General features: G+C 37.6%; 1 long non-coding RNA gene across 2 annotated transcripts in view; it reads right to left on the bottom strand.

The window, feature by feature from the left end:
* The window catches only part of LOC134431791 (uncharacterized), a 98,188-nt gene that overhangs the window by 67,282 nt on the left and 5,775 nt on the right, over window positions 1-25,131 (bottom strand). The window contains exon 1 of one of the 2 annotated variants that reach the window (XR_010031101.1): window positions 2,735-2,773. The exons of the other annotated variant lie outside the window; for it this stretch is intronic. This is a non-coding gene — a long non-coding RNA (uncharacterized LOC134431791). Of the gene's footprint in view, window positions 1-2,734; window positions 2,774-25,131 lie in introns of those variants that run through there. 2 annotated transcript variants of the gene reach the window in all.

Raw genomic sequence — 25,131 nt, forward strand, 5'->3', positions numbered from 1 at the left:
ATTAATCAGAAAATGGTAGCAAAATGCAACAGCAGCCTCAGATCAGAGAACACATTCCAAAACTACAACTGCATTGGTCATAAAACCATGAAATTCTAAGGTCCCTCTTCCACAAATCTATTGCTAGCCTTGTACCCAGCAGCAGTATTAGTTTCAGTCTAACCCTGAATATTAACCTAGCATCACTTACATGTTAATTGTCTCATTTGCTTGAGGTCATTCATACATTGGCTGTCATGATCGGTATTAAAATATGATTTACAGTAAGAGATTTTTTTAAAATAAATAAATAAAATTTGTATTTCACCCACTTGGCAGCTGAGGTAACCAGCTCTGCTTTTGGGTATGATAAAGGCCCTGTAACAGTGCAAGTCAATATGGAAATACCAGTGTGTTTTCAAATTGATCTGATTCCCACTGGCTCACTAAATGTACACCCTTCACAGGCAAATAGAGGGCTCACAGTGACACAGGACTAAGCAGCTTTCTGGAGTCATTTAGAGCACCTGCCTGATCAAGAAGCAATGACACATTTCGTGTTCAAGCTCAGCTAGACTGTGCAGTGCAGAAACACCACAGGCTGTGTGAAGGAGAAACACTGAATGCTAGTCTACATACAAACAGATCTCTGGGATATAGGGAGCAAGTAGAGAACTGGCACCATTGTTCTATAGCCTTGATAATCTCTGTAACCAATCAATGCATAATACAACAATATGACAGTTAGATACAACAGGTGAATGAGAAAACACAAATTGATTTCAGTTGGACTGCCAAAAATATAGGACCAGTACAGAAAAACACAAGTGACCTCTAACTTGTAAGAAATTACTTCTATTTTCAACTTCTCTGGGTGCTGACTGCAAAGTTACATCTGGATGAATGATCAGAATCATCTGTGAAAATAGCTCATCAAGAAAAGAGCTAAGACACTCAAAAACTTGTATTATGCAAGTGAGACATATTTACACTATGCATAATTTAGCTCTATACTACCTAGAAATACATATAAACATGCACACACGCAACCATCCACACATCTGTATCATTTTGTGCTGGAAATTTATACTGTGATGCCGCACAAAGGAGAAAATGAAATATCTTCTCAATCCAGAATGAGGTCCCAGCTGATCTTCAGACTGCCTAGGTTCCCATTTACTAGAAGCTTCTACAAATGCTGATATTAGACACAACATGTACCAAAGCCTCTCCCTAGTCTTTGATTTTGTAAGATGTGGACGTGTTCTATGAAAGCCAAAACAAGGCAAAATGTTATCGACTTAATTACAGCTCTGCAACCCGTTGACTGAATTCAAACACAAATTCAGATCAACTTAGGTCACCACTTCCCCTTCACATTCCTTTTGTCCCCATTAGGGAATGCAAAATCCATATAGTATCCTTTAAGTAATTCACTTTCATGGATAAAGATCAAACATCTGCTTTGAGTCGCAATTACCCAGATTTTAAGTTTAAAGAACAAATGAAAAGAGAGAGTGAATAGTAAAAAATTTCTAAATCAACTTTCACCAAACTAATAAAACGATGGCTCCCCACTCATGTATAATTAGGGTCATTTGTCAATGTATCATATTAAAGAACATAAAGTCATAACTTACAGCACCAATAAATATCATATTAAAAAAGTTTCTTTATGCTTCAGGTGAATCCCCATATCATGACTTTTTGTACTACCCTTCAACAGATTTCCAGATGATTCTGACACTGAAAATAGCATACAGTGCATGGCTTACTAACATAACAATGTTTTCTGCTGAAGGTATACTGCGCTTACATCTTGGACTAACAACCACTCTCAGTAAGTTTACTGGTGAATTTCAAGGGCTGTTTTATGTCTAAAGTTTAGAATGTTTACCAGCAGCTCAGAACAAAGCTGATTCTTCCACTATTCCATTTTGCACGCCTTCCCAAAAAAGGTATGTATAACCTTTATATAAATTCCATAAAATAGCAGTAAGAAAAGTTTCATTCCTTTTTGTTTGATTTCATAAAACTCTGTTAACCAATTTCTTCAAAAAGTTACTTCTGATGTGTTGTCCTCAAAAAATTCAACCTCTATTTCAAATGTCACCCTTCAATCTCCTATCAAGAATGAGATGGGTAGTGAACAAAGTACAACACCAAGGTACTTGGCAGGCAATTAAGACATTATTTGAGAGATTTTTTTTAAAAAAGAGTGGTGTTTATAAATAAAATCACTATAAGCCCTAACTTAGAAGTTCAGTCTAGTGTTCCACCACACAAAGCACCTAATACCATTTGCTGAAACCAAAAGCAAGAAATAAGGTCTCCTAAAATTGTCTTTGAAAATAAGTTTAGTGTTCATTAAGGATGCCCATATGGACTATGATACCTGAAAGCTCATATGACATGATAAGATCTTTCAAAATACATAGTCAGAAAAACATTTTGGATGAAAATAAAATATCTACATTTAAAGGTTGTTTTCTGTAAGAAAATACTCTTCTGTAAGAGAAATTACTTATACCTACAATCTTTGCTCACTCCTCCTCCCACAAGTAAAAAGACCACCTGAAATAATGTGCCCAACACTAAAAATAAAACCATAATAAGTCACATAACAAGTTTCAGTCAAATGCATTTTCAAATGGCTGAGTTACAAACCACTTGAAATCAAGTTTTATAATGAAATGCTGATAGACCCTTAACTTTAATGGCTCTTCCAAGTGTTTCTAGAGCAGGCATTACTTACAGTGTCATAAAGTGATGTTTAAAATGCTACAGAATTTTCTCAAGGCAAACAAGCAGGTGTTCCAGAGGGCAGTGCTATTTAAATCTCACTGATTTATGGACACGCTGCGTGAAAGACCAATAAGCTTTATGGAAGCTCACAGCAGAAACTCCAGACTTGTGCAGACACAGTACCACCATTGTCTGAAGATCACCAATACATATTAATTTCCACGCTGTAATATTTGAGCTCCTGCATTTTGTATGTGTTACCAGTAGTGAAATATATACCTGAACTGACAGAGTAGGGCTCTCTTTTACTGGAGCACTTTTCATAGAATATTGCATGCAATAAAATCCAGCGCTCAGCTACTTCATCATACATAGTGATGTGAGTCACCTGACACATAAGCCTTTTACTGTTATTTCAACACTTCTTCTTACCTCTTCCAAAATTTACAGTCACTGAGTCACTTCCCTCAAAACTTTAAAGCAGATTCGAAAGAAGAAGATGTGTCAAAATATACCTGCTTTATTATCCAGTGGTCAAAATCATCCTTCTGAAACTCATTTATCAGAAAAGCAGACAATAGGTCATCAAACCAATTTCTGCAACTAATTAGCATTTTCTGTTTGTTAACACACACACAAATCAGTAAGTTCATGGCTATGGGATCCAGCCCTAATGATTTAGTAAGACAGTAATTTAATCCAGCAAAAACTAAAACAAAACAATGACCACAAAAAAACCAAACCAAACTAACAATCGAAAAACCCTAACAAACAAAAACCTTCCTAACAAACAACAAAACCCTATTAACTATCAAAAGCAAAGTCCATTAAAGAAAACTAGTAGAAAAAAAAACAGGTCATTACTCCTTAAAATCTAATTAGTACTAAAATGCCTGATATATGAGGAAAATTATTTCAGCTTTCTCTTCAGGAACAAAAGCAACCCTATTTTTTAATTCTATAAGATAGCACACCATCAGCTCCATACTGGTGCATGAGAGAAATAAATATCAACTGAAGATTTCAAAGAGAATAAAAAGGTAAATTATGACGTCAGTTCAATTACCTGCAAAGCAAATATGACCTCCTTTTAAAATGCTTTCTAAAAATCAGCTTACCTGAATATTCCTATAATTCTAATAAGTTTATAAAAAGTCACATGAGAATTGCAAATTACATGCACCAACATCATATTCCTAATAAACAAGACTGACTGACGGGGAAAGATCACAACAGGTATTTTACTCCCATTTGTCCCATGACTGATTGATTATACTAGAAAACATGTAGTTTACACACCAGTAGCAGAAATAAAATGTAGACTGTAGTTACAGATGCAGCAACTAAATTCCATTCAATCAAATCATGATTTGCAGGTAGAGTTAAAGCAGATTAAAATTCAGTTAAAATTCAGATTTCTGTCACATATCTAACATTTCTCACTGAGAAACAGTTGTGCAAGCACATGAGTAAGAACCACAGGAAGAACTTATCCACCTAAATGTTTACTCAGAACTAACCCAACTAAATTTTTTAATGAAATGCTATACAAAGATACCTCATGACTACCACAAAATTTGAAATATTTCTTTGTATGGGCACCATCAAGTTATGCTTTGGCATAAGCAAAGTTCAGCACTAGCAGAGGTACAATGAGTATAAGGTTCCCTGAGCATTATTTTTATTCATAAATACATACACTAAAGCCAAAACCAGTCTTCAGAATAATTACAATTTTACGGTATTGAATCTTTTTTCTATACACTTGATCTTGTCTGTCATTGTCAATGTTTCCTTATGGTCACCAAGTGAGTTGGTGACCATAAGGAAACATTGACAATTTGGGACTTAAATTCCCCTGCCCTGAACTATCTAGATTCACCTGAGGATTATATAGAGAATTGTTTATGCTTATGTTTATATCACCTGAAGATTATATAGAGAAATGTTTATGCTTTCTGTGCAAGGCTGAGACCCAAGATTACAATACGTGTGAGAAAACAGTAAACTGTCAAGAATTAAGAAGTGAGATAGTGATTCAGTGTTGCTTTTCTTCATGACCCTTTGTTTAGGTTATTGATGTGAATAGAGTCAAATTAAAGTAATGAAAAGACCATATTGGGATCTAAAGGAAGCACTATTAATGAGTACCAGTTTTGATGCACTTTCATATTAATATTGTAATTTCAGATTAAATTGTTGTAACACTGTAAAAAAGTCTGTTTTTCATTTTGCCTAAGCCCATGTGGTTGGAAAGGCTACAAGCCTCAGATCTTTCATCACAAGTAGTAACATTTTTGATCGTAATATAATGGCAAGGAAGAAACCTTTTAGTAGTTTTATGTTTCACTGTGGAGTTTTTCTAATTTATTTTCTTCCCAACTTCTCACTACTTTCTTTCCCTGTTAGAGCTTAGCTTTCATTAGCTTCACTTCTGAAATAAAAATACATTGCCTTTGGATAACAGTGAAGGATAAGAAGGGCAGAAGCAAGGACAGAAGTCCTCTTCCACTGACCTAAAGAAGGGGTCACAATAACGTTAAAATTACAGATCTTTTAAAAGGTGATCAAACAAACCATCCAGAGCACAGAGGTTTGATACCATCATGAAATATTGTACTGCTACTCTGCTCTTCTCTTCCTATTCTTCATGTCAGCAGGAAACAGAATTCATAAGACTGTAGCCCTCTGAACACATCAGTGAGTTATAGTCTTGTCCCTTTCAGTCTCCTGCTGATTCAAATAACAGGAGCCAATAGAAAGAATAGTTCAAAGATCTTATGAATGACTGCAACAAATACAGAATCCTTGGGTTGATTGTTAGGTACTCCAAACCAACAAGCTTAACATGGTTGCAGTCTCCTTCAGATTTTTCACATTCTCAACTGAATTTAAGAAAAATTCTTTTCCCTCTGAGTGAACAAGTGAACACTGAGGGAGGACGAGTCTAGAATGTGGTTACACAAACTGAGGCAGAACTCACCCTTATCTTTGTTGTCTGCTCCTATTTCCCTCTGTCTTCAGACAGGTACTTTGGAGTTTAAACAAACGGTAAACAGAAACTTGTCTTGAAACTCAGTGAAAATATTTTAATCTCCTTTTCTTCTGTAAAGTTTTAGCACAAATAAGTGTTTCCATCTACAAAGTGTATGTGCTTTTGGTAACCCTATGTACATTTTCTAATTCTTAACTCTTTCTTCACTTATCTTTGGCATATAATAAACATGTGTAAGGAATCTGTACCATTATTTGTATTTCTTCTGTAGACAAGTCCTAGTTCCCTTTTCATCCCACTTCATTCACTTTATCAGTAACTCAATTGCAGTATTTTTTCTATTTCCATTTAGCAAATTCTATGTGAGTAGAATTGTTGCATTATATCTCAAAGAAATTGCCTCAAGAATTAACTGGAAAGGTTTTCATCCCAGTTTTATTCAGCAAATCAACATTTGTTGAGTGTTCTGCCAACTCTCACAGGAGATCAGCACAATTTTCTTTAGCACAGGTGTTTCCGGGACTGGGATCTGTTAGGAAAAGTATCTACCTACTTAACAGCTTATAACCCTTTTAAAGCCAAAACTGTCTCTAACATTTCTCTAGATCATCTTGAAAATACCTGTACATTTCTTGCCACAAATCTGATGATCTGGAAGTCAATGCAAATAATTTTATATGTTTCTAATTCTAAAGAGGACTTTACCTCGTGTACTTCATTTGCTGCTTTCATGAGCACTTGACAGCCAGTTAACACAATGTTTAATCACACTTTACCTAAACAAATGACATATAGAAGTAGAGCTGGGTTTGTGTGATGGGGAGTCATTCTGTTAAAAACATAAGTCTATTAGTCTTATTTTCATTCATTTTAACACACCATTTCCACTGACTTATTCAGTTATTGCCAGTTCTAAGAGTTACTGCAGCACTGCTTAATAACAATGTGTGGTTTCTGACACTTATTTATAGTATACTAAAACCAAAGTCAGACTGGGTGGTAAGAGTTTTAGACCACCCGGGAAGTCTTTAAACCTTCAGCACATGTTTAACTGCATCAAGACCAGAAATAATCCCAAATATGCAGTCATCACACTATTGGCTGATCCATTCTTTAAAATTATATCTTCATTTCAAGGAACTATTTTTCCCAAGTGTCTTTTTTAAAAAAATAGAAGTGGTTGATTATATCTTCATCAGTTAAGTGATGGAGAAATACTTGGGAAAACAAAAGTGCCTGGTAAAACTTTATTTTAAAGCAAGGCATGCATGGACAGCAAATTGATGGATTTTCCATATTTAAATTTCTTTCATTCACTCTCTTTGCCGTGTATCAAACAAGAACTCTACATTTTGTGTGAGACAACATCAGTTGATTTGTTTTAGAAGTGTCTAGTTGTAAGCTTAAAATATGCATCATGCACTAACTCTTTTAGGAAAAAAAATTTTCAAAATATTTTCAAAATAATTTTCAAAATATTCACTTAGTAAGCATTCCCTAAGTATCTGAGTGGTGTTTAAAATTGGTAATTAGGTGATAGAGGATGCAACACCATGTTTAGTCCCATGTTAGAAATCAATCCCCCTGTTCTTTCACCTGTACTGTCATTTTAAGTGAAGGACACCATTTTCCCCTGTCCATCAAAGCACTGAAACATTTGCAGTCTCCTTGACTTCGGTGGTGCTATTCTTCATGGACCCCGAGTGAAATCTGTGCTCAGTGTTTCTGGCAGAGCAGAGGGCTGCTGAGCAAGGGCAGCAAGGCAGAACCCAGCAGGGCCTCTGGTGCTGGAAATGTTACATAGTAGTAATATATCTTTTTCAGGTGAAATGGTTTTTGAAGTTTTTAACCATAAATTTGAGTGCAAACAGAATTGTGAACTGCTTCATGTTCCTATTTTAAAAAGTGCAATTAAAAGAAGAGAAAATTTGTAGTAACTAATTTTAAAAAGCAGAGAAACCAAAATCAGTTTGATACAGAAAGTTATCAGAGCAAGACACAACATTGATGTGAGCTGGAATAGATTCAGAATACTGAAAATTTCCTAATCAGTGAGGAACCTTCAATTTCTACCAGTCTCACACTGGTGTTAAGCCCTCAATTGCAAGGGGTTTTTTATGCTGCCAGTAAAAAATGTTACTATGGAAAATTAGTGAAATTCTCACAAACCAAACATTATCTGTAAATAAGTAGTTGATGGTTACTGTAAACTTTCTTGCCTATAGCTTTTAAACTATGGACTAAATAGTTTAGGTGTTTGAAAATTCTTTGTCTGTGAAAGATTGTCAAACAAGCACTCATCTTACAGTCACATTATAGCTGAGATTTTCAAGATAGAAGAATTTCTTCTGGTGCCCAGTAAGGTAAAAGAGTGCTTGTTTGTCTTTATTAGAGGACAATAAAAGAAGGACAAGCATATTCCTGAAGAACAGCAGTACAGTAAATCTCTAGGATTTACTTTTGGTTATGTTCTTAATTTGGTTTAATTTAAGAAATGTAATCACAGGAGACAATAGCAAAGGAAAAAGCAGAATAATCTCAGATGTAATGTACTGTTTAAATTAATATTTTTCATGCAGGGTAGTTATAGTCACTGTTAGTATCAAGGAAACACAGATGACATAAATCCATTCTTTGAGAATTGTTCTTAAAAAAAGAGAAAAAACAACCAAAAAAACCCCACAGACAACAATGTTGTTCCAGCAACAACCTTATTTTTAATCAAACACATTTTACTCTTCAAGCAGGAAGTCGATTTGATATTACAAATTTTTTTGCCAAGTGATGGAATGTGCAGTCATGCACCAGCAATTGAATCCGGAAATTCAGTTTGTCTGTATTTGACAAGAAATAGCTTTCGGGTTCAAGCATGCACTATATTACAAGGGGAGGCACTTAAATAAATAAAGGGAATGCCATGCATTTTATTCCAGAAGACTGAAATACATCTTGCAATGTGGGGTTTTGATGTTATTCATATGCTAACAATATACCATTTCCTCCAAGTGCTTGATACATCAGAATAAAAAGACATAATTTGCTAACATTGTGCTGAACACTTCCTGTTGAGAATACTGATCAATTGTCATTCAGCTTCCAAGGCAAATACACCCAAATTAGTCCTCACCATAACCTTTACATTACGCTTTTAACACGTAAAAATTCCAGTTAAAATAATTTTCCATTTTACAGAATAAAACAATGAAACAAAGACCATAACTGTGTTTTCACTCTGCTTCTAAAATGCAGTTCTAGTGCCCCAGGGACTTCTTTCATCTAGTGCAAATGCTGGCATATGATGTGATTGTTAACATAGCTGGCCACCAGATGAAGTAAATTATCTAAACTGCCAAGATTCCTACTTTCATTCCAATTTAAACATCAATTTAACACAGAAACTGAAGGGTATTATGAGAGCTTTAGTTTAAACCATTTCAGATAGGAAAAAGAATAAATGGATTTCTCAAGCCACCAAAACAAACAAATATGTAATTCCTTGAACTTGAAGATGAGTTTAAAAATGATCAGTGCACAAAGGTATTTCTGTCTAATTTACTTCATGCTAGTAAATTAGTACAGTGTACCCTATGCACCTTGCAAAACAGGAGTCATCTGCGTGAATCCACCAGGGCATTATCCAGAAGCATTTGTTACTTCAAGTGGTTAAAAAGGGAGCCTATTGCCAATAAGTATCTGGTTCCTTCCTTTCTCTAAGGGAAAACACTTTGAAACATATTTGAACTCTGAGATTGCCTTATTCAGGAAGATTTTTCTCCAGTTCAAACAATTTTATTACAGATTTCTTTCTGAGAGTCTTTTAATCTCCTTTTTTTCTCAGCTCCTTCCTGCTCCATATGACACTAATGCTCTTGCCCCATTCAATGGCTGCCCACAAGGCTGTGAGCTCTTCAATACAGCAGCTCCCTTTGCAGCTGGTTTTACACAAGGTACTGGGACATCACCATGGCAAGGTCTAGGCAATCCAGGAGACCCCTGGAAGGCACAGAGGATATCTTCATGGGTCACACAGTACACAGCCCTAGCAGAATGGATGCGTTTCTAGATCTATTGGTCAGCAGTGTAAGCGAGTTAATTGAGGACATCCGGATTGCAGACAGCCTGGCCTGCAGGTGGAATTTGCAGTCCTCAAGCTTATAGGTCAAATAAAGATATGTCCCTGAACTTTGGCAAACTTCCATCTCATCAAGGAGACAGTCAATGGGATACCCTGGGAAATCTGGATAGATAGTCACCTCCAGAGGGTGGTGGTCAGTGGCTCAGAGTCTCAGCGGATGTCAGTGGCACGTGGTGCCCTCAGGGGTCTGTACTGGCACCAGAGTTATTGAACATCTTCATCAATGACATAGATGAAGGGATCAAACGCACCCTCAGCAAATTTGCAGATGACGACAAGCTGAGTTCCTTCAAGACCCCTGAAGGAAAAAACACCGTCCAGAAAAAGCTGGAAAAGAAGTGGGTCCAGGAACTTCCATGTGGTAACAAGGCCAAATGCAAGGCACTGTCCTGTTGAGAAGGACTTGGGGGTGCTGGTGGGTGAGAGGCTGGACATGACCCAGCCATGGGCACTCCCAGCCCACACAGCCAGACGTGTCCTGGGCTGCAGCCACAGCAGGGTGGGCAGCAGGGGAGGGAGGGGATTCTGCCCCTCTGCTCTGCTCTGCTCTGCTGAGAGCCCTCCTGGAGTGCTGTGTACAGTTCTGGGGTCCCCAGCAGAGGAAGGACATGGATCTGTTTTGACCTGTTTGAGTGACTCCAGAGGACAGCCAGGAAGATTAGAGGGATAGAGCACTTCTGCTATGAGGAAAGACTGAGTGAATAGAAATCATTCAGCCTAGAGAAGAGACGGCTTCAGGATGACCAAATTTTGGCCTTCCAGAAGGGAACTAACAGGAAAGATGGGGAGAGATCTTTTGCAAGGGCATATAGTGACAAGACAAGAAAGAATTATTTGAAACCATTTTTGGTTTAAATTATTTTAAACCTACTCCCAGAAGAGGTTCAGATTAGATATCACTAATAAATTTTTGACCATGAGGTTGATGGGAAACCTGTTCCCAGAGAAATTGTGGCTGTCCCATTCCTGGGGTGTTCAAGGCCAGGTTGGATGGGGCTTTGAGCAATCTGCTCTAGTGGAATGTGTCTCTTTCCACGGCAGGGAGTTTGTTACAAGACAATCTTTACATTCCTTTCACCCCCAACCATTCTATGACTCTATTCTGTTAGATGTAAAAAATAAGCATAGGTGGTATTAATCCATGCACCAAGAAGATGTTCAAACCTCAAAGTATGTGAGAGAACTCTGAAATATTCTGGGGGAAAAAAAGCTTTTATAGAGAGAAGGGCCCAACACTTCAAGGACTTATGTGACTAGCTAGTGCTTCAAAAAGGGGTGACAAGTGTTAAGATGTGATTCCTTGTAGATGGTTTACAAAGGAGAAGAAAAAGAAATTAAATCAACAAACGCACCCCATAATTCTAGTAGCTCTTTCTCCAGTACAATGGAGTCCTACAAGCCACGCAAAATTGAGAAAAAGATGTTTCTAATGAGGTTAATCACCGAACACCCAGTGGGCATGCATGCAGTTTTTGGCAACACCTAAGTTTATTACCCAGGAGCATATATCATCTTTGTCCTCTAGTGGGAAGAAATGGTCTTTCTGCAATATTCCTGCACAGAGGAGTTTATCAGTAAACAAGGCTAAGAAATTACCAAAGGGAAGGACATCCTTTAAAGAAAATCCTATTGTAAGGATTAATGTGTTCTGGCATTAACAAGACTGCAACAGATAAAATTTACCTGGTTTGGTCAATATATTGCAAAAAGGATAACAATAAGATTGAAAATAGCTCCCAAAAATATTAAAGAATGTAAGGGTTTTTTCTGCAATTAAGGGGAATGACACAAGTGAAAAACATAATGAGAGCATGAAATGAGGCCAACCTATAAAATTGACTAGATCACTAACTAAGACAAAGTAGTCCTTTTGGAGTTAAATGGCAGAGTTAAAAAAAAAGCATAATGTGACACAATTTATGTGAACAGTGTCTATATATGGAACAGAGTGCCACATCAAAGAGGTGGTGACAATTGCTTTGAAGAGATTTGACAATTTTGACAAGACAAAATTAGCCAACGTATCAGTAAATGATGTTTGTTTCACAATTCCACAATGCTCTCAGCCAAGTAGGTACCAAAACATCAACTCTACAATGTAAGCAAAAAAAAAAAAAAAGCCATATCAGAAGGACAAACATACTACTTGTTATTCAGTGTTATTCAGACAACATGACTGTATCACCTGCAGAGACCACTTTGCATATACTTCAGTGCAAGGCCAAATGTGTACATCCAAAATATTGGATTTACACACTTTATCTGCCAGATCATTTCCATGCAAACATCCACACTTTTCAAAGTGCCTAAGATGAGACAAAGGAACTCAAAAAGTTAGCAGCATTTACATCTAATAATCAAAATTTTAGAAATAGATCCTCCCAGTTTACTACTTAAATATGAACACAAGCATTGTCAGTGGAGCTTAGATCGGTATTTATAAGAGCAAGACAGTCTTCAAGAGAAGTTCCATCTTTGGCATTCACACACAAGTGTTATACAGCCTATAAATAAAAGCCAAGTGGCCTCTCCTGCTCAAGGAGCACTGGTGTGGCTGGAGGAAGTGCTTGCTAAGACACTTAGAGAGGGAAGGCCCAGTGAACTGGAGGTTAGCAAACACAACCTCCATCTAAAAGAAGAGCCAGAATGGAAGGTCTGGCCTGTCAGCCTGACCTCAGTGCAGGGGAAGATCCTGGACCAGACACTTTGAGTGCCATTGTGCAGCACAGCCAGAGGATCAGGACCAGCCACCAGCCAGTTTATGAAAGGTGGGTCATGATTGACCAAATTCTCCCTCTATGACACAGAGATTTATTTAATGGATGATAGAAAAGCTACAGATGACAAGCTTTGGCTGTGTATACTTGGGCTTTGCTGATTCCTTTGACTTCACTTCCCACAACACTTGCCTGCAGAAACTGGCTGCTCAAGGCTTGGACAGGGGCACTGGGTGAAACCTGGCTGTGTGGCTGTGCCCAGAGAGTGGAGGTGATGGTGCCACGTCCCATCGGCAGCTGGTGAACAGCTGTGTTGCTCAGTGTTGGGACCAGACTTACTTAATATCTTTATCCATGATCTGGATGAGAGGATGGAGTGCCCCTTCTGTCACTTTGCGGGTGACAGTAGGTTGGGATGGAATGTTGATCTGCGGGAGGGCAGGAAAGTTCTTCAGAGGGATCTACAGAGGCTGGATTCATGCCTGAGGGCCAGTGGATGAGGTTCAATAAGGCAAAATACCAGGTCCTGTACGTGGGTCACAACAACCCCAGGCAGTTCTCAAGGGGCTGAAAAGCTGCCTGGTGGACAATGATCTGGGGGCGATGGACAGCAGTGGCTGAATTTCCTAGCCAGCTGTGCCCAGGTGGCCAGGATAGCTGGTGGCATCCTGGCCTGGATCAGCAACTGTGCCACCAGCAGAACCAGGGCAGTGACCATACCCCTGTAGTCAGCACTGGTGAGGCCACACCTCAAGTCCTGAGTTCAGTTCTGGGCCACTTGTGGCAAGAAAGATGCTCAGGTATTCAAGTGAATCCAGAGGGCAACAGAGCAACAGAGCTGGTGAAGTTTCTGCTCTCGGCAGCTGCCTGAAAGGAGGCTGTAGCCAGGTGGAGGTCTGCCACATTTGCCAAATAACAGGTGACAGGGCAAGAGGAAACTGCCTTGAGATTCTCCAGGGTAGGTTTAGGCTGCATATTAGGAAAAATTTCTTGACTAAAAGGGTTCTCAAGCCCTTCAACAATCTGGGAGTCACCATCCCTGGAGGCAATTTAGAAGACATGTAAATATGGCACTTAGAGACATGGTTTAGTGTTGAACTTGGCAGTGCAGGGTTAACCATTGGGCTCGATGATCTTGGAGGTCTTTTCCAAATTAAATCATTCTATGATTCTATAAGAGTGTTGAAAGAACAGATCTGTGCCCTGCAGTCACTTCTTAGTGAAAAAAGAAAAGATGCAAGAGCAATACTTACCAGCTGAGGAGAACAAACAACCTGTAAACAGCAGCAAGCTGTCAAATAACTACTTGTTGGCATAACTATTTTTCTCTGACAAGTGTAGAGTGTAAGCCATCATTTTCAATTTGCAGAGATACAGCCTGGCACTTACATGGCATGGGGTTTTTTCTAAGAACAGCTACAAACGTTAGTAAACATATATTTTAAGCAAAATTATGGCACATAAGTAGGTTTTGTTCTTATTAAAAAACAACAAAAACCAAGAAAGATACTTCAGTAATAACCTGAGAAAGGAAAGGCAGGGGGAAGTATAGAGAATTAATAGAGAGAAAAACTTTGTCCCTCTCAGAAGAAGAGATGGGATGAAGTTGGGACAAGGCACAGAATTAAATACACCATATTAGACTGTGGATTGCATCAGAATGGATCTTTGATTTTCCTCCATCTCTCCTTTCAGAAATCTTATAAACATTTTGAGGGTTTTTTAATTCCTAATTGATGCATCCACAGGACACTTAGCCCCAGGAATAAGGCATGCATTGTACTGTGTTATCATGTACTGTGTTATTTATTTTCACTCGTTATTGTAAAAGACATAAACAAATCAGAAATTGATAACTTGATACTGTTGCCACCCTACATGCAAATATTGCAAAGTTCTGACCTTCTTACCAATGTTCTTATTCTTGCTATCACAATTTAAATGAATTAGTATTTTGCCCTTACCTTATAAACAGATAAATTTCCAGAGAGATGGGCTAAAACAGTACTCTTAAACATAGTCCACATTCTTGTACATTTTCATCCTTCTTTTTCTGAATCACAAGCTTACAGGCACATGTGTGCATTTATATGTATTTGTGGTTCATAATTACTTTTTTAGTTCTTTCTTAAGGAGAATAGAGACTCATTGAAAGACAAGTCACACAAAACAAGGTCAGGTCCTGGACATGCAACTACAATACAATCAAAACTTGAAAAGTGTGGAAAAGTAGGTACAAAAAATATGCAATATAGACAGGATGTTTCTTCTCTAGCACTCCTTTTCAACTTCCTGATCTTGGACATTCTGATCAAATACCAAGCTATTTACAATAGTTCCAAAAATGCTGACTTGGTTAATGCACAGACCTGAGCAGGACAAGGACTGTTGAGGATGATTGATTGAAATTCATAACATGTTGCAAAATGATTTCTTTGAGATAGCCAGTAGGGAACCCTTGTTTGTTGAACTTATTATTCATTCATGTATTCATGAAACAAAATACAATAAAAGCATAATCCCTCCATAGCGCCTGAATGATCTCATTGAAATGAACCCAGAGCTTTGCAGTGCTAAGCAAGGTCTTTACTTTGCAACAGAACAGTTTTATATTGCAATATCATTAGCTGAGCCTAGAGTTTACATTATACTTACAAATCAGCAAGGGAAATTTAACTTGCACTGTAATCTAAGGTTATGCTGAAAATCAGATATTAAAAATACACATGCATAATAACAACTGCTTATGGGACTTTTTTATTTCCTCCCTCCTAAATGATTTAGCAATTACTGTGTTGAAATGTAACTAAGACTGTGAATCTGCTTGCATTTTGGCAATTAAAATATGGGTCACAATAAACACAGGAATAATAAATACACTTTGGTGATTTGAAAATTCTTAAAGTAAATCAGTAACAGGAAAATTGAGTTGTCAAACCTGTTATTTGAAAAAAATTACTGACAAGGTTTGAATCAGGCTTTCCTGTGTTTGAAATACTGATACAATAAAGGACTAAAATTTAAAAAGAAAATCACTGTAAAATGATCCAGCACCGAAAGTATTTATATTCACAAATATAAATGGTATATTTATAAATTTATTGTACAGAATGCTACAAAGCAATGCTTGATTTTACATTCCTTACTAAACTTTCCTGTTGCTTCTCTTTCTAAACTAAATATTTGCATGTTTATATTCAACTTGAGCTAGTTTTGCATTCTATATTCACATTGTATCTTATCCTGAGAAGAAATATATTTACACACTGTAGGCATCGGGTTTTGCATTACTGATTTCCACAATTTGCCATGCATTTTCAACCACAGTAGATGCAGAGCCACTTGGCAAGGCACTGTTACTGACCTTGCTGTTGTCAAACTGTTTTGCTAAACTAAGAGGACTTCTGGAAATCATCCTGACAAATTGTTTCCTCTTGCTTCAAAAGGAATCCTCCCTCCTCTCTGCAAAACGTTTATAACTTGTGATAGAAGGATAAGGAGTCCTTGACTTTGAAAGGTCTAGGTCAGCTTTTTGTTGAATTCTTCCTATTAGTTTTGATCAGCTAGACCAAAAAAGTAAAAAAACTTGATTTAACAAAGTATATCCAGCTGCATAAATTTCATTTGATTTTGGAGGAGATAGAGAAAATAATTAGGCCCAAACATAATTTCCCAAAGTTAAAGTTAACCAGATGGGCAGATATTAATCTCAGCTCTCAACATGAAAGTTGAAGGATCCCTGTTGATGGGACACCTAGCTGATCGCCTTTCAAAAAAACTTCTTTCTTTGCATTAATCTGCGTTCTTACTCACTGAAGTGGGAAAAGGACTGTAGTCAGTGAAGGCCACGTGGGCTCCGTTCAGCTAGCAAAGAAGGGAGATGGATCCCAAACCCCATGGGAAGCTTTCAGGTGTAGAAGGCGTCACTTTGCTGTGATCCAAGCATAAGGATTTGCATGATGCGTCTCAGCAAAGGGAAAAGCATAGTTTGATCTCTGATTTGATGCACTTGCACAGCATAAGCCTGTAATCAAGAAAGATTTCAGCCTATTTGGATAAACAGCAGCCTAAGACTTGAACAGAGAAAAGAACTTAAGTTTGACTTCAAAGTCATATGTCAATGAGATTTGACATAGCGCACAATCTCAATGTTTTAAAGAGTGTTGGGCAGATTTACTTGGAAAGATTTAAATATTCCCTTTTATTTACAGTTTAAGTCTTGACCTGTTGTTACTCCTGGAAAGCACTTTTTTGTGTTGATGCACAGAAAGATTAATTTTGATGACTCAAAGACAATAGTGTTTTCCAGATAATGGTGAAAAAAGAGGGTTTGAAAGAAACTTTTCTTCAGTTGGGAAACAGAGACAATTGTTATCAGCTTGTCATCACTTCACCAACTACTTCTGAAATAAGGTCTTTTTTTTTTTTGCATTCTTTTCTTCTACTTGTTATTAATGGTATAAGCTATAAGGCAATAGGAAATCTAAAAGTATTACAGGCAACTCTACACCAGCTAACAAGACATTTTGCTAACAAGTCACTTAACAATAAAGCTTCTGAGGCATTGGGGACATATAAAAATGTTATTTCACATGCAATACCATTACTTCAAATGGTGACTCTGACTTGAGTCAAATTGGAAATTTTCAAAAAAGTAAATCTAGTGAACAAGCTTATAAATAGCAGAGATTAAATTAAAAGGATATTATTTCAGTCAAATAGAACTTGTAAGATTCTTGCATTAGAATTAAATGGAAACAGGAATGAAATCAATTTTCTGAAACCTATATATAACCTCTTATGAGTTTCTCTTAACAGAAAACAAGGTCTTTGAATGACGGAATGGGAGAATCTTTCTTCAGCTCGATAGTTTATGTCCTCAACCATTATTCTCATGACAAGATCTTTTTCTCATTATCAAGGACGTGAAATCTTTCATCCCAGTGTATACTATGCAGAAGTACATTCTTACACCTGACTAGTGTACCTACAAGGCAGAGAATGCTGCTAGGCAGAGAAGGTAGCTCCGTTTGCAGCAATTGTATTCACCTTCTGAGAAGAAGGACTAACTGGCTCAACAGTACTGATGAAACACTATTGATGCAGCTATAAAGTTTTCAGGACTTTAATCAGCTCACTTATTTTTGCTTAACACCACACTGAATTGTGTATCCCAACATCACAAACACAAATGTGGAATACACAAACACACACACCAGAGCCCTTCTATCAGTCCTTTTCCTGCAACCGAAGCTCTTACCAGGAGGAGCTTTCCTTTTGAAGGAATCAAATCCCTTCATTCTCAGACTGCCCAATCAGGCTTTTTGAAGTATCACTCTCTTAAAGAGGTACTTTTTTGAAGCACCACTCTCTTAAAGACGGATCCCTCTCTCCTGTCTTAAAAGATGCCAAATACCTACACAAGATAGTCAGATGTAAGCCTGTCTTGTTCTAAGCCAAATGAGAACCCAAAAAATTAACCTTATTTTTAACTTCACACTGAAGCTATTTCATCCAATCCCTGCCTATGTAAAACTCCTGCTTAACTGTTGTACCTCACACCCTGTGGTCATTGTGCTTGCATTAATCTAAACAAAGATAACTTGACCTAATTAACCAGCAACAGCTAATCATATGCATATATTACATGGTTGCCTAAATTTTTATCCTATTCCACCTTCGGGGGTTACCATATACCATTTCCTATATCAAATGCTGACACCAGCAGAGAGATCTATGATGGTTAAGAAGAAGTGATAAGTTAACATTTCAGACAATAGCTGTCTCCTTTAGGAACTCTCCCAAGTGCCACTTTGAAAGACTCCTGCTAGATTTTCTAATTATCTCATTTTTGTATATTCATTCATCTCTAAATGATCTTTCACATTCCTAGTCAGGTAAAATTGGGCTGAATGTCAGAAAGTGAGAAGATCTCTAAAAAAGACTATACACCCTGTAAAGGCAGCTTAGGAAAGCACTTGAAGTGCATTTTTCACTCACATGGTGGAGGCCTGGTCAATGGCCACTTACAGCCTATGGGGGTCTATGAATTTCAGAAATCTTGCTCATTCATATTAGGAAAAAAATTATGCCCTGTTTAACTCTCAGTTGTTACTTATTACAAACACAAACACCAGCTCAATGCTCAATTCAGCCATTACTAAACTTCTTAACTTTTTACAAAACTATTCCAAACAACACCTGAATGTGACCCAAGAGCAGAGATATTAAGATTTAAGTGTTTCAGAGCAGCAGTCTTTCCTGCTCATGCCCAAGTATCTTGCACAAAAATTTCAACAGGGTGTGAAAATTACAGTGATTAGACAAGTGCAAATCCCCATTTTCCTGTGAAGTTCATTTTAAGATCAAGGTTTCAGTGAGTGTAGCCATGGCAATTTTATTGTAGCACTCTAATATCCAAACTGTTACCATGGAACCGAGTCACAAAGACTTGGACAATCAATTCCAATTATAATAGTTAAATGGTCATGACTTAAATCGTACAAATGGCAATTTTCATACACATATTTGAATTAAATAATTCTATTTATTGAGAACAGAGAAAGTTGTGCTTAGCATTGTAATACCAAGGCATGTCATTCAGGTTAGAATGATATAATTTGCGCTGATATTCACACATGCTACTTTTCTTTTTCGTTTTTTATCCTATATTCAAGTGCCATTCAAAAAGGTAGACTCCTGCTGTCTTTAAAGATCGAAGAAGCCAAGGAAATTACATCCAATCTGATCCTAAGCAATCAAATGTTCATATGTTCGATATTTCAAAAAGCAAACACATCAGCACCAACTGGAATTGGATTTTACAAGGTAATTTTTTATCTGGAAATCAAATAACAGTACAATTAAATTTCCCTCTTTGTTGATTTTGGAATAAAGCAGAAGAAAAAGAATGGGTCAGGATAATCCAAAGATATTTTAAAATATAGATTTGGGTATTATTACAGAAAGAACAAGAATAAAAGGTAATTTTAATTTTTTTCTTGATTGGAAGCAAGAAGAAAGAGAAAAGAGTGAAATAGCAGACTAGGCAAAATAAGTCTCCTTGACTTAATCCTTCCTTCTAGCTTTGACAGGAGGCACTGAATTCTTTAGTAGCTCATACCTAATATAATGTCAAGTGGTCAGAGAACCAAATATTGCAGCTACTTCAAGGGTATCATTGTTTTGTGAACTCTGACAGGAAAACAAGAATAGAGAATATCTGCTTCAGCCAAGCAAGTGAAGCATTCTCCACTCACAGTCAAAGACATTTTGGAGCCTAAACATTAGCTACACTTATTGCTCATTTGGACAAACAATCAAAGCATGCAGAAATCAAACAGCGGGTTGTTTATTACGTGCCATCTGCCACCAACATGACATAAACTTGGACAGCGTGATCCATTACCGTTTGTGCAACAATAGCATGGAAGTGTTTACTGGCAGAAAGCTCTTATTGAGAAAGTGAGTTTATTTTGCAATTGTTCAAAGAAGAATTCCAACTTGCTTATATAATTTCTTGGGCAAATGTGTCCGTCGAGTGCCTGAAGTCTTATTCACCTGGAAAATCAAATGTATGACAAGAACAGAAAAACTTATACAACAGCATGACCATTATGCCTCTGCAAAGTAAAAAAAAATGCCTGCAGTAAAAAACCCCACACTGATTTGAGCACTGCTGTCAACATTTGCTTCCTTTAGGCCCTAAGGACCAATAGACTCTTACGGGGAAGCAAATCTGGGTCTTACAGACAGGCAGAGCTCCTGCTACTGATTATTCACAGTAGGGTCCCCAGAAACTTTTACCACATTTCATATTTTTCAATTTGAAAGAATCCACTGCTTATATTGAAGCCTCCTTTCTCCCAGAAATTCAATCTATCAATAAAAACAGAACATCAGCACAAAAAAACCCACAACCATTAAAACCTCACATACAACAGAAAATCAACCGTTCAGAAATGAGAACTGACTTTTACTTCTGACTTTCCCTTTAGTGTTCGGTAAATTAATATATGACTGTCCACCTGAGAAATCATTATGCACCAATGTTGTCCATAACAACAAAACAATACTATTCACTGATGTGAAACTAAGCGGGAAACCTCTCTAACAAACCATCTCTGTCACAACCTCCTTTCTCTTAAGGGCAAAATGTGTATTTTGCTTTTAGGATAAGCAAATGACAAAAAGGAACAAAGCTTGACATACGATTAATTGTTACAGTAATCAATTATTCATTTATTTTAGCTGCTTTTTCCATCTACTTGAACAGTAAAATGAAAACTAGTGTCTTAAAAGTTAATGCTATACTAATGGGAGGGGAAAAAAGAAAGGAACAGAGAAGAAATAACACTGAATCAGGAGAGACCTGAAAACTTAGAGATCTGGTTCAGGGACCTACTGATGCTGACATACAATCTACAGTATTATGGTGAATGATATTCATTCCCTTACTCTAAGAGCAAAGACAACACATAACATATTTACAATAATAAGTGTTTCTCAAGTCTAAAGAATCTGAACAGAACTTGAAAGAACGTCACTGATGTTTCTGATTTGTAACAAAAGAACCTCAACCAATTAAAGAATATTACGTTTCATTCCAAATTACATCATATCAAATTTCACTTCCATACCAAATATCTTCCTATTGTCCTATTGTTGTCCCAGGCAACCGGCAACCGGATGAGAGGACAGAGTCTTAAGCGGTGCCAGAGAAAGCTTAGGCTAGAGATCAGAAAAAAAATTCTTTACAGAAAGAGTGGTTAGGTACTGGAATGGGCTGGCAGGGAAGTGGTGGGCTTACTGTCCCACGAGGTGTTTAAAAAAAAGACTGGATGTGGCACTCAGTGCCATGGTTTCCTTGATACAATGGTGTTGGGTCAGAGGTTGGAGTTGATGATCTCCAAGGTCTTTTCCAACCTAATTGATTCTGTGATTCCATGATTCCAGAAGAAGCAGCCAGAAACTGTACCCGTGTCTGATGGAGCCAATGCCAGCCTTCTCCAAGCCAAGCCCCTCAGTGACAGTGGCAGCACCTCTCAGGCAACAGATTTAGGAAGGGGAAGAATTTATTGTGCAGAAGCAATTGCAGCCAGAGAAGACTGAGAGCAACACCCCTGTGGACACCCAAGGTCAATGAATCAGAGAATTATAGACTCATTAAGGTTGAAAATACCTCCAATATCATCAAGCCCAAGTTTTGGCAGCATATTCCCATGCCCACTAAAGCATATAATGAAGTGCCATAAGAGGGAGCAGGTGTCCAAGTCCTGGAGCACAGATTCCTCCTCAGCCCGTGGTGCAGACCGTGGTGAGGCAGCCGTGTCCCTACAGCCCACGGAGGTCCATGGGAAAGCAGAGATCCACTGCAGCACAGGACCCCACTCCAGAGCAGGTGGATACCTGACAGAAGGCTGTGATCCTGTGGAAGCTCACACTGGAGCAGGTTCCTGCAGGACTTGCGAGCCACAGAGAGAGGAACCCATGTGGGAGCAGGGCTGCTGACAAGACTCAGGCCACACTCAGTGGGTTCCCTGATGGAGCAGCCTGTTCCTGAAGAACTGCAGCTCCTGAAGGGATCCACACTGGAGGAGGGGAGGTGTGTAAGGAGTTCTCCTCCTGGGGAGGAAGGAGCAGCAGAGACAATGTGTGATGCACTGACACAGCCCACCCTCCGTCCCCCTCCGCTGCTGCAGCGAGGGGAGCAAAGTGACACAAATGAGGCTGACCTGAGGAACAAGTGAGGGGTGGTTTGAGTTTCAGCTTTACTTGTCATTATTCCACTCTGAGTTGTTGGGCAATAAATTAATTTCCCCAGGTCCAATCTCTTTTGGACATGACAGCAATGGGTGAGTGACCTCTCCCTGTTCTTATCTCAAGCCATAAACCTTCAGCTGCATTTTCTCTCCCCTGTTCAGCTGAGGAGGCAGAGCAATGGAGCAGCTTCAGGTGGCACCTGTCATCCAGCCAAGATCAACCCACCAAAACACACAATTAGGCATATTTAAATCCTACCTAAGTAGTTGTTCTAATCTTGTATGTTTCAGTAGCAAGGGTGGACTGATTTGGTATCCATTCTGTAGATTCAAATGCATATTCACAACCACAAAAACCTGGGAAAGAAAAGAGGTCTATGGAGAGGATCCAAACAAAATTAGAAGTAAATTGCATGACTGCATTAACTTCAGGCAATGCCAAATCCTCCTCAAGCAGAATGATTTCTCTTCCAAAATCTTAATATGTTATGTTTTCTTACTCTTCACAAGGCCTTCGGTTTTTATGAATAAATGTTTTCCATACCACAAACAGATGCATTTAAGTACAAGCTTTTTCTTATGAAAGCTAAAGAAAACCATTAAAAATTAGCCTAACCAAAGAAAAGCAAGCTACAGAAAAACAAGTATTTCTACTACAACAGTTCAGCTGTGTTTGGGTTCAAACAAGTTGTTTGGTCAGAGAAAGTCTCTTACATAAAGAATAATGAAAGTAACCAATAGTCCACATGTGTCAGGAGCTTCTTAACTTTTTGAACCCTAAATCCCTGTCATGTCTCAAAATTGCTAGTCTATTTTTTTAACATGAAAACACTAGAGATGTAAGGTGCTCCCTAAATGAAGATCAACAGAAGCCTGCCTTGAAGACCAGCTGTACATTCATCGTACAATGATCTTGATGACCACTGAGTTTTGTATTAAAATGCCTACAAGAGAGAATAGTAACTTTATGCACAATATATAAAAAATATAGTTTAAGCTCAATCAAAACCAGGTTCAATTTTGTATTTCATAATGCTGAAATCACTGTAGGCCTTCAGCCCTATTTTTAGATTTCAAGAGCTTCCTTTAGACTACTTTAGGGCTTAGGTTTAGACTGCTTTAGTACTACTTGAGAGGAAATGGTATAAGATATTTGGAGGTTGGTAATTTGGACAACTGAATTAGTAATAAGAGAATAAACACTTTATGTATAGAACTAATAACCAATAAATATGAGGTATTTAATTAAGCCTCAAGTTCAATACTTATTCATAAAAAGTTCAGTGTTCATAAAATAAAGGATGGCTTTTTTGTGAAATAGCAGCATGCTATTTCAGAAAAAATAACATTTCAGTATATAAATGCAACTGATACAAATGGCATTATACAAATACAATTGCTTAATAAGCTCTCTTTATTAAAAAAAAACAAAACTACCAAAAACCCCACCAAATCTAGTCTTAGTCAAATTTTCATTGGAATTATTTCTACCTCAGAATAACAAAGACATTAGCAAAACATTTCAGTCAAGCTTTCCAAATCCCACTATTCTAAATTGTTCCAATTTAAACACATTAAAACACAACAAAACCCAGCAAGTATAATCTAAATCATACACCTACCAGTCTTCTTCCACAAGCCTTGCAGTCTGAAAGTTACCATGGAAACAAATTCTACATTTCCACAAATTGGAAGAGCCAGTTAAAAACAAAACAAAACTAAAAAAAAAAATTAACTCATTGGCTAACTATGTCTTAATCAATGTATTAAGAAGGCCATGGCTAACTAGCCTCTAAATAGAAATAGTGAGAGTGACACTCTCATTAATTAATGGCCAGGGATCCAAAATAGAATGGAAAGAAGAGAGAGAGAGAGAGAAAGAAAGAGAGAGAGAAAGAGAGAAAGAGAGAGAGAGAGAAAGAGAGAGAGAAAGAGAGAAAGAAAGAAAGAGAGAAAGAAAGAAAGAGAGAAAGAAAGAAAGAAAGAGAGAGAGAAAGAGAGAAAGAGAGAAAGAAAGAGAGAAAGAGAGAAGAGAGAAAGAGAGAAAGAGAGAAAGAGAGAAAGAGAGGAGAGAGAGAGAAGGAGAGAGAGAGATGAGAGAGGAGAGAGAAAGAGAGAAAGAGAGAAGAGAAGAAGAGAGAAGAAGAGAAAGAGAGAAAGAGAGAAAGTGAGAAAGAGAGAAAGAGAGAAGAGAGAGAAAGAAAGAAGAGAAAGAAAGAAAGAAAGAAGAAGAAAGAAAGAAAGAAGAGAAAGAAAGAAAGAAAGAAAGAAAGAAAGAAAGAAAGAAAGAAAGAAAGAGAAAGAAAGAAAGAAAGAAAGAGAAAGAAAGAGAAAGAAAGAAAGAACAGTGTTTCATTCAAATAAGCATTTTTACAGTGCATTTACAACATGCCATTGTGTCTGTTAATATTGCCTCTCAAACACAAATTATCCTGTGACCTATGTGGAGGCAGAACCTGCTGGCTGAAGCTTTAGATTCAAGCAGTGAATACTCAAAGTCTGGCCTACATCAGAGAATTACAGAGATATAATCTCTCACAGCTTTGGCTTTCTATCTATAAAATAAGGATGGCATAGCTTGTAAGAGCAGATTAATACTTGGGAAAGGGACTGCTTAATGTTTTATCTGCATGTCATGCAACGTCATTCAATTGCCATATTGTGCTGTGCTTATATTCACGATGTTTATCTGTGACCTTGGGCAACACAAAGCAGCTGGAACTCCAAGGTCGTTTCTTATGTCCACAGATATCTCCTGATATCTATTTTATAACAAGGTTCAACACATTTCAGACTGTA

The sequence above is a fragment of the Melospiza melodia genome, chromosome Z (genome assembly GCF_035770615.1).
Source record: "Melospiza melodia melodia isolate bMelMel2 chromosome Z, bMelMel2.pri, whole genome shotgun sequence".
Classification (NCBI taxonomy): domain Eukaryota; kingdom Metazoa; phylum Chordata; class Aves; order Passeriformes; family Passerellidae; genus Melospiza; species Melospiza melodia.